This window comes from Oncorhynchus tshawytscha, linkage group LG03, assembly GCF_018296145.1.
Source record: "Oncorhynchus tshawytscha isolate Ot180627B linkage group LG03, Otsh_v2.0, whole genome shotgun sequence".
Lineage (NCBI taxonomy): Eukaryota > Metazoa > Chordata > Actinopteri > Salmoniformes > Salmonidae > Oncorhynchus > Oncorhynchus tshawytscha.
Window position 1 is genome coordinate 77,263,941 of NC_056431.1, and position 12,548 is coordinate 77,276,488.

Consider the following 12,548-nt stretch of genomic DNA (forward strand, 5'->3'; position numbering starts at 1 on the left):
TAGTAGCAGTATGTAGAGGCCTGTAGTAGGTACAGTATGTAGAGGCCTGTAGTAGGTACAGTATGTAGAGGCCTGTAGTAGGTACAGTATGTAGAGGCCTGTAGTAGTACAGTATGTAGAGGCCTGTAGTAGGTACAGTATGTAGAGGCCTGTAGTAGGTACAGTATGTAGAGGCCTGTAGTAGGTACAGTATGTAGAGGCCTGTAGTAGGTACAGTATGTAGAGGCCTGTAGTAGGTACAGTATGTAGAGGCCTGTAGTAGCTACAGTATGTAGAGGCCTGTAGTAGGTACAGTATGTAGAGGCCTGTAGTAGGTACAGTATGTAGAGGCCTGTAGTAGGTACAGTATGTAGAGGCCTGTAGTAGCTACAGTATGTAGAGGCCTGTAGTAGGTACAGTATGTAGAGGCCTATAGTAGGTACAGTATGTAGAGGCCTGTAGTAGTTACCTGTAGTATGTATGAGGCCTGTAGTAGGTACAGTATGTAGAGGCCTGTAGTAGGTACAGTATGTAGAGGCCTGTAGTAGGTACAGTATGTAGAGGCCTGTAGTAGGTACAGTATGTAGAGGCCTATAGTAGGTACAGTATGTAGAGGCCTGTAGTAGCTACAGTATGTAGAGGCCTGTAGTAGGTACAGTATGTAGAGGCCTGTAGTAGGTACAGTATGTAGAGGCCTGTAGTAGCTACAGTATGTAGAGGCCTGTAGTAGCTACAGTATGTAGAGGCCTGTAGTAGGTACAGTATGTAGAGGCCTGTAGTAGGTACAGTATGTAGAGGCCTGTAGTAGATACAGTATGTAGAGGCCTGTAGTAGGTACAGTATGTAGAGGCCTGTAGTAGGTACAGTATGTAGAGGCCTGGCCTGTAGTAGGTACAGTATGTAGAGGCCTGTAGTAGGTACAGTATGTAGAGGCCTGTAGTAGGTACAGTATGTAGAGGCCTGTAGTAGGTACAGTATGTAGAGGCCTATAGTAGGTACAGTATGTAGAGGCCTGTAGTAGGTACAGTATGTAGAGGCCTATAGTAGGTACAGTATGTAGAGGCCTGTAGTAGGTACAGTATGTAGAGGCCTATAGTAGGTACAGTATGTAGAGGCCTATAGTAGGTACAGTATGTAGAGGCCTGTAGTAGGTACAGTATGTAGAGGCCTGTAGTAGGTACAGTATGTAGAGGCCTGTAGTAGGTACAGTATGTAGGGCCTGTAGTAGGTACAGTATGTAGAGGCCTGTAGTAGGTACAGTATGTAGAGGCCTGTAGTAGGTACAGTATGTAGAGGCCTGTAGTAGGTACAGTATGTAGAGGCCTGTAGTAGGTACAGTATGTAGAGGCCTGTAGTAGGTACAGTATGTAGAGGCCTGTAGTAGGTACAGTATGTAGAGGCCTGTAGTAGGTACAGTATGTAGAGGCCTGTAGTAGGTACAGTAGGCCTGTAGTAGGTACAGTATGTAGAGGCCTGTAGTAGGTACAGTATGTAGAGGCCTGTAGTAGGTACAGTATGTAGAGGCCTGTAGTAGGTACAGTATGTAGAGGCCTGTAGTAGGTACAGTATGTAGAGGCCTGTATAGGTACAGTATGTGAGGCCTGTAGTAGGTACAGTATGTAGGTAGTATGCCTGTAGTAGGTACAGTATGTAGAGGCCTGTAGTAGGTACAGTATGTAGAGGCCTGTAGTAGGTACAGTATGTAGAGGCCTGTAGTAGGTACAGTATGTAGAGGCCTGTAGTAGGTACAGTATGTAGAGGCCTGTAGTAGGTACAGTATGTAGAGGCCTGTAGTAGGTACAGTATGTAGAGGCCTGTAGTAGGTACAGTATGTAGAGGCCTGTAGTAGGTACAGTATGTAGAGGCCTGTAGTAGGTACAGTATGTAGAGGCCTGTAGGTACAGTATGTACCTGTAGTATACAGTATGTAGGGCCTGTAGTAGGTACAGTATGTAGAGGCCTGTAGTAGGTACAGTATGTAGAGGCCTGTAGTAGGTACAGTATGTAGAGGCCTGTAGTAGGTACAGTATGTAGAGGCCTGTAGTAGGTACAGTATGTAGAGGCCTGTAGTAGGTACAGTATGTAGAGGCCTGTAGTAGGTACAGTATGTAGAGGCCTGTAGTAGGTACAGTATGTAGAGGCCTGTAGTAGGTACAGTATGTAGAGCCTGCAGTATGTAGAGGCCTGTAGTAGGTACAGTATGTAGAGGCCTGTAGTAGGTACAGTATGTAGAGGCCTGTAGTAGGTACAGTATGTAGAGGCCTGTAGTAGGTACAGTATGTAGAGGCCTGTAGTAGGTACAGTATGTAGAGGCCTGTAGTAGGTACAGTATGTAGAGGCCTGTAGTAGGTACAGTATGTAGAGGCCTGTAGTAGGTACAGTATGTAGAGGCCTGTAGTAGGTACAGTATGTAGAGGCCTGTAGTAGGTACAGTATGTAGAGGCCTGTAGTAGGTACAGTATGTAGAGGCCTGTAGTAGGTACAGTATGTAGAGGCCTGTAGTAGGTACAGTATGTAGAGGCCTGTAGTAGGTACAGTATGTAGAGGCCTGTAGTAGGTACAGTATGTAGAGGCCTGTAGTAGGTACAGTATGTAGAGGCCTGTAGTAGGTACAGTATGTAGAGGCCTGTAGTAGGTACAGTATGTAGAGGCCTGTAGTAGGTACAGTATGTAGAGGCCTGTAGTAGGTACAGTATGTAGAGGCCTGTAGTAGGTACAGTATGTAGAGGCCTGTAGTAGGTACCCTGTAGTAGGTACAGTATGTAGAGGCCTGTAGTAGGTACAGTATGTAGAGGCCTGTAGTATACAGTATGTAGAGGCCTGTAGTAGGTACAGTATGTAGAGGCCTGTAGTAGGTACCTGTAGTAGGTACAGTATGTAGGGCCTGTAGTAGGTACAGTATGTAGAGGCCTGTAGTAGGTACAGTATGTAGAGGCCTGTAGTAGGTACAGTATGTAGAGGCCTGTAGTAGGTACAGTATGTAGAGGCCTGTAGTAGGTATGTAGAGGCCTGTAGTAGGTACAGTATGTAGAGGCCTGTAGTAGGTACAGTATGTAGAGGCCTGTAGTAGGTACAGTATGTAGAGGCCTGTAGTAGGTACAGTATGTAGAGGCCTGTAGTAGGTACAGTATGTAGAGGCCTGTAGTAGGTACAGTATGTAGAGGCCTGTAGTAGGTACAGTATGTAGAGGCCTGTAGTAGGTACAGTATGTAGAGGCCTGTAGTAGGTACAGTATGTAGAGGCCTGTAGTAGGTACAGTATGTAGAGGCCTGTAGTAGGTACAGTATGTAGAGGCCTGTAGTAGGTACAGTATGTAGAGGCCTGTAGTAGGTACAGTATGTAGAGGCCTGTAGTAGTGTTATGTTCCAAAGTTTCTGTGTTTTGTATTTATTTGTGTTTGTATGTATGTGTATATGTTTCAGGATGACTTCCTTGATTCCATGCAGCTGATTGGTCAGCGCCAGTGCAGAGTGGAGCTCTGACCCCTCCCTCTCGTCAGGGGATACAGCTGTCTGTAATTACTGCCTCCTGCATCTATAAAATCCAGTGTTCCTTTGTTAGTGGTGGAAGTTGCTTTGATGTCCTGTTTTGGTTGTTTCCCCAGTAACAGTTTTGTTGAAAGCATTTTATAGCTGCTGCTTCTGAGGTATGTTCTGCTTCTGAGGCTCTACTTCCGGCGCCGACAGAGATGGCCGCCTCGCTTCGCGTTCCTAGGAAACTATGCAGTTTTTTGTTTTTTTACGTGTTATTTCTTACACTAGTACCCCAGGTCATCTTAGGTTTCTTTACATACAGCCGAGAAGAACTACTGAATATAAGATCAGCGTCAACTCACCATCAGTACGACCAAGAATATGTTTTTCGCGATGCGGATCCTGTGTTCTGCCTTACAACCAGTGTAACCGAGTGGATCACATGCAGCGACCAAAAAAAAAAAAAACGACTCAGAAAAAGAGGGAAACGAAGCGGTCTTCTGGTCAGACTCCGGAGACGGGCACATCGTGCACCACTCCCTAGCATTCTTCTTGCCAATGTGCAGTCTCTTGACAACAAGGTTGATGAAATCCGAGCAAGGGTAGCATTCCAGAGGGACATCAGAGACTGTAACGTTCTTTGCTTCACGGAAACATGGCTCACTGGAGAGACGCAATCCGAAGCGGTGCAGCCAGCGGGTTTCTCCACGCATCGCGCCGACAGAAACAAACATCTTTCTGGTAAGAAGAGGGGCGGGGCGTATGTCTTATGGCCAACGTGACATGGTGTGATGAAAGAAACATACAGGAACTCAAATCCTTCTGTTCACCTGATTTAGAATTCCTCACAATCAAATGTAGACCGCATTATCTACCAAGAGAATTCTCTTCAATTATAATCACAGCCGTATATATCCCCCAAGCAGACACATCGATGGCTCTGAACGAACTTTATTTAACTCTCTGCAAACTGGAAACGATTTATCCGGAGGCTGCATTCATTGTAGCTGGGGATTTTAACAAGGCTAATCTGAAAACAAGACTCCCTAAATTTTATCAGCATATCGATTGCGCAACCAGGGGTGGAAAGACCCTGGATCATTGTTACTCTAACTTCCGCGACGCATATAAGGCCCTGCCCCGCCCCCTTTCGGAAAAGCTGACCACGACTCCATTTTGTTGATCCCTGCCTACAGACAGAAACTAAAACAAGAAGCTCCCACGCTGAGGTCTGTCCAACGCTGGTCCGACCAAGCTGACTCCACACTCCAAGACTGCTTCCATCACGTGGACTGGGAGATGTTTCGTATTGCGTCAGACAACAACATTGACAAATACGCTGATACGGTGTGCGAGTTCATTAGAACGTGCGTTGAAGATGTCGTTCCCATAGCAACGATTAAAACATTCCCTAACCAGAAACCGTGGATTGATGGCAGCATTCGTGTGAAACTGAAGGCACGAACCACTGCTTTTAATCAGGGCAAGGTGTCTGGTAACATGACTGAATACAAACAGTGCAGCTATTCCCTCCGCAAGGCTATCAAACAAGCTAAGCGCCAGTACAGAGACAAAGTAGAATCTCAATTCAACGGCTCAGACACAAGAGGTATGTGGCAGGGTCTACAGTCAATCACGGACTACAGGAAGAAACCCAGCCCAGTCACGGACCAGGATGTCTTGCTCCCAGGCAGACTAAATAACTTTTTGCCCGCTTTGAGGACAATACAGTGCCACTGACACGGCCTGCAACGGAAACATGCGGTCTCTCCTTCACTGCAGCCGAAGTGAGTAAGACATTTAAACGTGTTAACCCTCGCAAGGCTGCAGGCCCAGACGGCATCCCCAGCCGCGCCCTCAGAGCATGCGCAGACCAGCTGGCCGGTGTGTTTACGGACATATTCAATCAATCCCTATACCAGTCTGCTGTTCCCACATGCTTCAAGAGGGCCACCATTGTTCCTGTTCCCAAGAAAGCTAAGGTAACTGAGCTAAACGACTACCGCCCCGTAGCACTCACATCCGTCATCATGAAGTGCTTTGAGAGACTAGTCAAGGACCATATCACCTCCACCCTACCTGACACCCTTGACCCACTCCAATTTGCTTACCGCCCAAATAGGTCCACAGACGATGCAATCTCAACCACACTGCACACTGCCCTAACCCATCTGGACAAGAGGAATACCTATGTGAGAATGCTGTTCATCGACTACAGCTCGGCATTCAACACCATAGTACCCTCCAAGCTCGTCATCAAGCTCGAGACCCTGGGTCTCGACCCCGCCCTGTGCAACTGGGTACTGGACTTCCTGACGGGCCGCCCCCAGGTGGTGAGGGTAGGCAACAACATCTCCTCCCCGCTGATCCTCAACACTGGGGCCCCACAAGGGTGCGTTCTGAGCCCTCTCCTGTACTCCCTGTTCACCCACGACTGCGTGGCCATGCACGCCTCCAACTCAATCATCAAGTTTGCGGACGACACAACAGTGGTAGGCTTGATTACCAACAACGACGAGACTGCCTACAGGGAGGAGGTGAGGGCCCTCGGAGTGTGGTGTCAGGAAAATAACCTCACACTCAACGTCAACAAAACTAAGGAGATGATTGTGGACTTCAGGAAACAGCAGAGGGAACACCCCCATCCACATCGATGGAACAGTAGTGGAGAGGGTAGCAAGTTTAAAGTTCCTCGGCATACACATCACAGACAAACTGAATTGGTCCACTCACACAGACAGCATCGTGAGGAAGGCGCAGCAGCGCCTCTTCAACCTCAGGAGGCTGAAGAAATTCGGCTTGTCACCAAAAGCACTCACAAACTTCTACAGATGCACAATCGAGAGCATCCTGGCGGGCTGTATCACCGCCTGGTATGGCAACTGCACCGCCCTCAACCGTAAGGCTCTCCAGAGGGTAGTGAGGCCTGCACAACGCATCACCGGGGGCAAACTACCTGCCCTCCAGGACACCTACACCACCCGATGCTACAGGAAGGCCATAAAGATCATCAAGGACATCAACCACCCGAGCCACTGCCTGTTCACCCCGCTGTCATCCAGAAGGCGAGGTCAGTACAGGTGCATCAAAGCTGGGACCGAGAGACTGAAAAACAGCTTCTATCTCAAGGCCATCAGACTGTTAAACAGCCACCACTAACATTGAGTGGCTACTGCCAACACACTGTCAATGACACTGACTCTACTCCAGCCACTTTAATCATGGGAATTGATGGGAAATGATGTAAATATATCACTAGCCACTTTAAACAATGCTACCTTATATAATGTTACTTACCCTACATTGTTCATCTCATATGCATACGTTGATACTGTACTCTATATCATCGACTGCATCCTTATGTAATACATGTATCACTAGCCACTTTAACTATGCCACTTGGTTTACATACTTATCTCATATGTATATACTGTACTCGATATCATCTACTGTATCTTGCCTATGCTGCTCTGTACCATCACTCATTCATATATCCTTATGTACATATTCTTTATCCCCTTACACTGTGTATGACAGTAGTTTTTTTTGGAATTGTTAGTTAGATTACTTGCTCGTTATTACTGCATTGTCGGAACTAGAAGCACAAGCATTTCGCTACACTCGCATTAACATCTGCTAACCATGTGTATGTGACAAATAAAATTTGATTTGATTTGATTTGAGTTATGTGTATGCAAATAGGACTCAGTGTTATTGATTATTAAATAGGACCCAGTGTTATTGATTATTGATTATTAAATAGGACTCAGTGTTATTGATTATTGATTATTAAATAGGACTCAGTGTTATTGATTATTGATTATTAAATAGGACTCAGTGTTATTGATTATTAAATAGGACCCAGTGTTATTGATTATTAAATAGGACTCAGTGTTATTGATTATTGATTATTAAATAGGACTCAGTGTTATTGATGATTGATTATTGATTATTGAATTTGTTCCCTTTAAGCTTGTAATTATTCTGTTTCATTTGTTCCCGGGTGGGGGGGTCACCTTGGGAGTGCTTAGGCAAGAGGCCTGCGGGCATACATATACCTGTAGTATGTACTCTGTCTATGCACACTAGGTATGACCTGGGCGGACCACCCCCTGTATTTTGGTTAGCGCACCAGGTGGTGTAAAGAATAGGTGGGTAGGGGTAGTGGGTAGGCAGGTAAGGTAGGAGAGGGGACTCTTTAACTTTAACTTTCTTTGCTTTGGTTCCATCCAGCCCCTTTTTCCCCACATTTACAACGTTAAGGATATAAAATCCCTGTTAGGTAATATTCTCTGCCTCTGTCATCCTTACCCGCTCCTACAGTCACATACCTCTTTACCTCCACCTACAGTCACATACCTCTTTACCTCCACCTACAGTCACATACCTCTTTACCTCCACCTACAGTCACATACCTCTTTACCTCCACCTACAGTCACATACCTCTTTACCTCCACCTACAGTCACATACCTCTATACCTCCACCTACAGTCCCATACCTCTATACCTCCACCTACAGTCCCATACCTCTATACCTCCACCTACAGTCACATACCTCTTTACCTCCACCTACAGTCACATACCTCTTTACCTCCACCTACAGTCACATACCTCTTTACCTCCACCTACAGTCACATACCTCTATACCTCCACCTACAGTCCCATGCCTCTTTACCTCCACCTACAGTCACATACCTCTTTACCTCCACCTACAGTCACATACCTCTTTACCTCCACCTACAGTCACATACCTCCACCTACAGTCACATACCTCTTTACCTCCACCTACAGTCACATACTTCTATACCTCCACCTAGAGTCCCATACCTCTATACCTCCACCTACAGTCCCATACCTCTATACCTCCACCTACAGTCCCATACCTCTATACCTCCACCTACAGTCACATACCTCTATACCTCCACCTACAGTCACATACCTCTATACCTCCACCTACAGTCACATACCTCTATACCTCCACCTACAGTCACATACCTCTATACCTCCACCTACAGTCACATACCTCTATACCTCCACCTACAGTCACATACCTCTATACCTCCACCTACAGTCACATACCTCTATACCTCCACCTACAGTCACATACCTCTATACCTCCACCTACAGTCCCTTACCTCTATACCTCCACCTACAGTCCCATACCTCTATACCTCCACCTACAGTCCCATACCTCTATACCTCCACCTACAGTCCCATACCTCTATACCTCCACCTACAGTCACATACCTCTATACCTCCACCTACAGTCACATACCTCTATACCTCCACCTACAGTCACATACCTCTATACCTCCACCTACAGTCACATACCTCTATACCTCCACCTACAGTCACATACCTCTATACCTCCACCTACAGTCACATACCTCTATACCTCCACATACCTCTATACCTCCACATACCTCTATACCTCCACCTACAGTCCCTTACCTCTATACCTCCACCTACAGTCACATACCTCTATACCTCCACCTATAGTCCCATACCTCTATACCTCCACCTACAGTCCCATACCTCTATACCTCCACCTACAGTCACATACCTCTATACCTCCACCTACAGTCACATACCTCTATACCTCCACCTACAGTCACATACCTCTATACCTCCACCTACAGTCACATACCTCTATACCTCCACCTACAGTCACATACCTCTATACCTCCACATACCTCTATACCTCCACCTACAGTCCCTTACCTCTATACCTCCACCTACAGTCACATACCTCTATACCTCCACATACCTCTATACCTCCACCTACAGTCCCTTACCTCTATACCTCCACCTACAGTCCCATACCTCTATACCTCCACCTACAGTCCCATACCTCTATACCTCCACCTACAGTCCCATACCTCTATACCTCCACCTACAGTCCCATACCTCTATACCGCCACCTACAGTCCCATACCTCTATACCTCCACCTACAGTCCCATACCTCTATACCTCCACCTACAGTCCCATACCTCTATACCTCCACCTACAGTCCCATACCTCTATACCTCCACCTACAGTCACATACCTCTATACCTCCACCTACAGTCACATACCTCCACCTACAGTCACATACCTCTATACCTCCACCTACAGTCACTTACCTCTATACCTCCACCTAAATCAAATCAAATCAAATCAAATGTATTTATATAGCCCTTCGTACATCAGCTGATATCTCAAAGTGCTGTACAGAAACCCAGCCTAAAACCCCAAACAGCAAGCAATGCAGGTGTAGAAGCACGGTGGCTAGGAAAAACTCCCTAGAAAGGCCAAAACCTAGGAAGAAACCTAGAGAGGAACCAGGCTATGTGGGGTGGCCAGTCCTCTTCTGGCTGTGCCGGGTGGAGATTATAACAGAACATGGCCAAGATGTTCAAATGTTCATAAATGACCAGCATGGTCGAATAATAATAAGGCAGAACAGTTGAAACTGGAGCAGCAGCACAGTCAGGTGGAAGTTGAAACTGGAGCAGCAGCATGGCCAGGTGGACTGGGGACAGCAAGGAGTCATCATGTCAGGTAGTCCTGGGGCATGGTCCTAGGGCTCAGGTCAGTTGAAACTGGAACAGCAGCATGGCCAGGTGGACTGGGGACAGCAAGGAGTCATCATGTCAGGTAGTCCTGGAGCTCAGGTCCTAGGGCTCAGGTCCTCCGAGAGAGAGAAAGAAAGAGAGAAGGAGAGAATTAGAGAACGCACACTTAGATTCACACAGGACACCGAATAGGACAGGAGAAGTACTCCAGATATAACAAACTGACCCCAGCCCCCAACACATAAACTACTGCAGCATAAATACTGGAGGCTGAGACAGGAGGGGTCAGGAGACACTGTGGCCCCATCCGAGGTCACCCCGGACAGGGCCAAACAGGAAGGATATAACCCCACCCACTTTGCCAAAGCACAGCCCCCACACCACTAGAGGGATATCTTCAACCACCAACTTACCATCCTGAGACAAGGCTGAGTATAGCCCACAAAGATCTCCGCCACGGCACAACCCAAGGGGGGCGCCAACCCAGACAGGATGACCACAACAGTGAATCAACCCACTCAGGTGACGCACCCCCTCCAGGGACGGCATGAGAGAGCCCCAGTAAGCCAGTGACCCAGCCCCTGTAATAGGGTTAGAGGCAGAGAATCCCAGTGGAAAGAGGGGAACCTGCCAGGCAGAGACAGCAAGGGCGGTTCGTTGCTCCAGAGCCTTTCCGTTCACCTTCCCACTCCTGGGCCAGACTACACTCAATCATATGACCCACTGAAGAGATGAGTCTTCAGTAAAGACTTAAAGGTTGAGACCGAGTTTGCGTCTCTGACATGGGTAGGCAGACCGTTCCATAAAAATGGAGCTCTACAGGAGAAAGCCCTGCCTCCAGCTGTTTGCTTAGAAATTCTAGGGACAATTAGGAGGCCTGCGTCTTGTGACCGTAGCGTACGTGTAGGTATGTACGGCAGGACCAAATCAGAGAGATAGGTAGGAGCAAGCCCATGTAATGCTTTGTAGGTTAGCAGTAAAACCTTGAAATCAGCCCTTGCTTTGACAGGAAGCCAGTGTAGAGAGGCTAGCACTGGAGTAATATGATCAAATTTTTTGGTTCTAGTCAGGATTCTAGCAGCCGTATTTAGCACTAACTGAAGTTTATTTAGTGCTTTATCCGGGTAGCCGGAAAATAGAGCATTGCAGTAGTCTAACCTAGAAGTGACAAAAGCATGGATTAATTTTTCTGCATCATTTTTGGACAGAAAGTTTCTGATTTTTGCAATGTTACGTAGATGGAAAAAAGATGTCCTTGAAATGGTCTTGATATGTTCTTCAAAAGAGAGATCAGGGTCCAGAGTAACGCCGAGGTCCTTCACAGTTTTATTTGAGACGACTGTACAACCATTAAGATTAATTGTCAGATTCAACAGAATATCTCTTTGTTTCTTGGGACCTAGAACAAGCATCTCTGTTTTGTCCGAGTTTAATAGTAGAAAATTTGCAGCCATCCACTTCCTTATGTCTGAAACACATGCTTCTAGCGAGGGCAATTTTGGGGCTTCACCATGTTTCATTGAAATGTACAGCTGTGTGTCATCCGCATAGCAGTGAAAGTTTACATTATGTTTTCAAATAACATCCCCAAGAGGTAAAATATATAGTGAGAACAATAGTGGTCCTAAAACGGAACCTTGAGGAACACCGAAATTTACAGTTGATTTGTCAGAGGACAAACCATTCACAGAGACAAACTGATATCTTTCCGACAGATAAGATCTAAACCAGGCCAGAACTTGTCCGTGTAGACCAATTTGGGTTTCCAATCTCTCCAAAAGAATGTGGTGATCGATGGTATCAAAAGCGGCACTAAGGTCTAGGAGCACGAGGACAGATGCAGAGCCTCGGTCCGATGCCATTAAAATGTCATTTACCACCTTCACAAGTGCCGTCTCAGTGCTATGATGGGGTCTAAAACCAGACTGAAGCATTTCGTATACATTGTTTGTCTTCAGGAAGGCAGTGAGTTGCTGAGCAACAGCCTTCTCTAAAATTTTTGAGAGGAATGGAAGATTCGATATAGGCCGATAGTTTTTTATATTTTCTGGGTCAAGGTTTGGCTTTTTCAAGAGAGGCTTTATTACTGCCACTTTTAGTGAGTTTGGTACACATCCAGTGGATAGAGAGCCGTTTATTATGTTCAACATAGGAGGGCCAAGCACAGGAAGCAGGAACCTACAGTCACATACCTCTATACCTCCACCTACAGTCCCTTACCTCTATACCTCCACCTACAGTCACATACCTCTATACCTCCACCTATAGTCCCATACCTCTATACCTCCACCTACCTCCACGGGGAGTGTAGCAGTGTTGCGTTCCCTCCTCGAAGAGGTGTGTCTATAGTAGTTACAGTATGTAGAGGCCTATAGTAACTACAGTATGTAGAGGCCTATAGTAGCTACAGTATGAGACTGGCCTATAGTAACTACAGTATGAGACTGGCCTATAGTAGCTACAGTATGAGACTGGCCTATAGTAACTACAGTATGAGACTGGCCTATAGTAACTACAGTATGTAGAGGCCTGTAGTAGCTA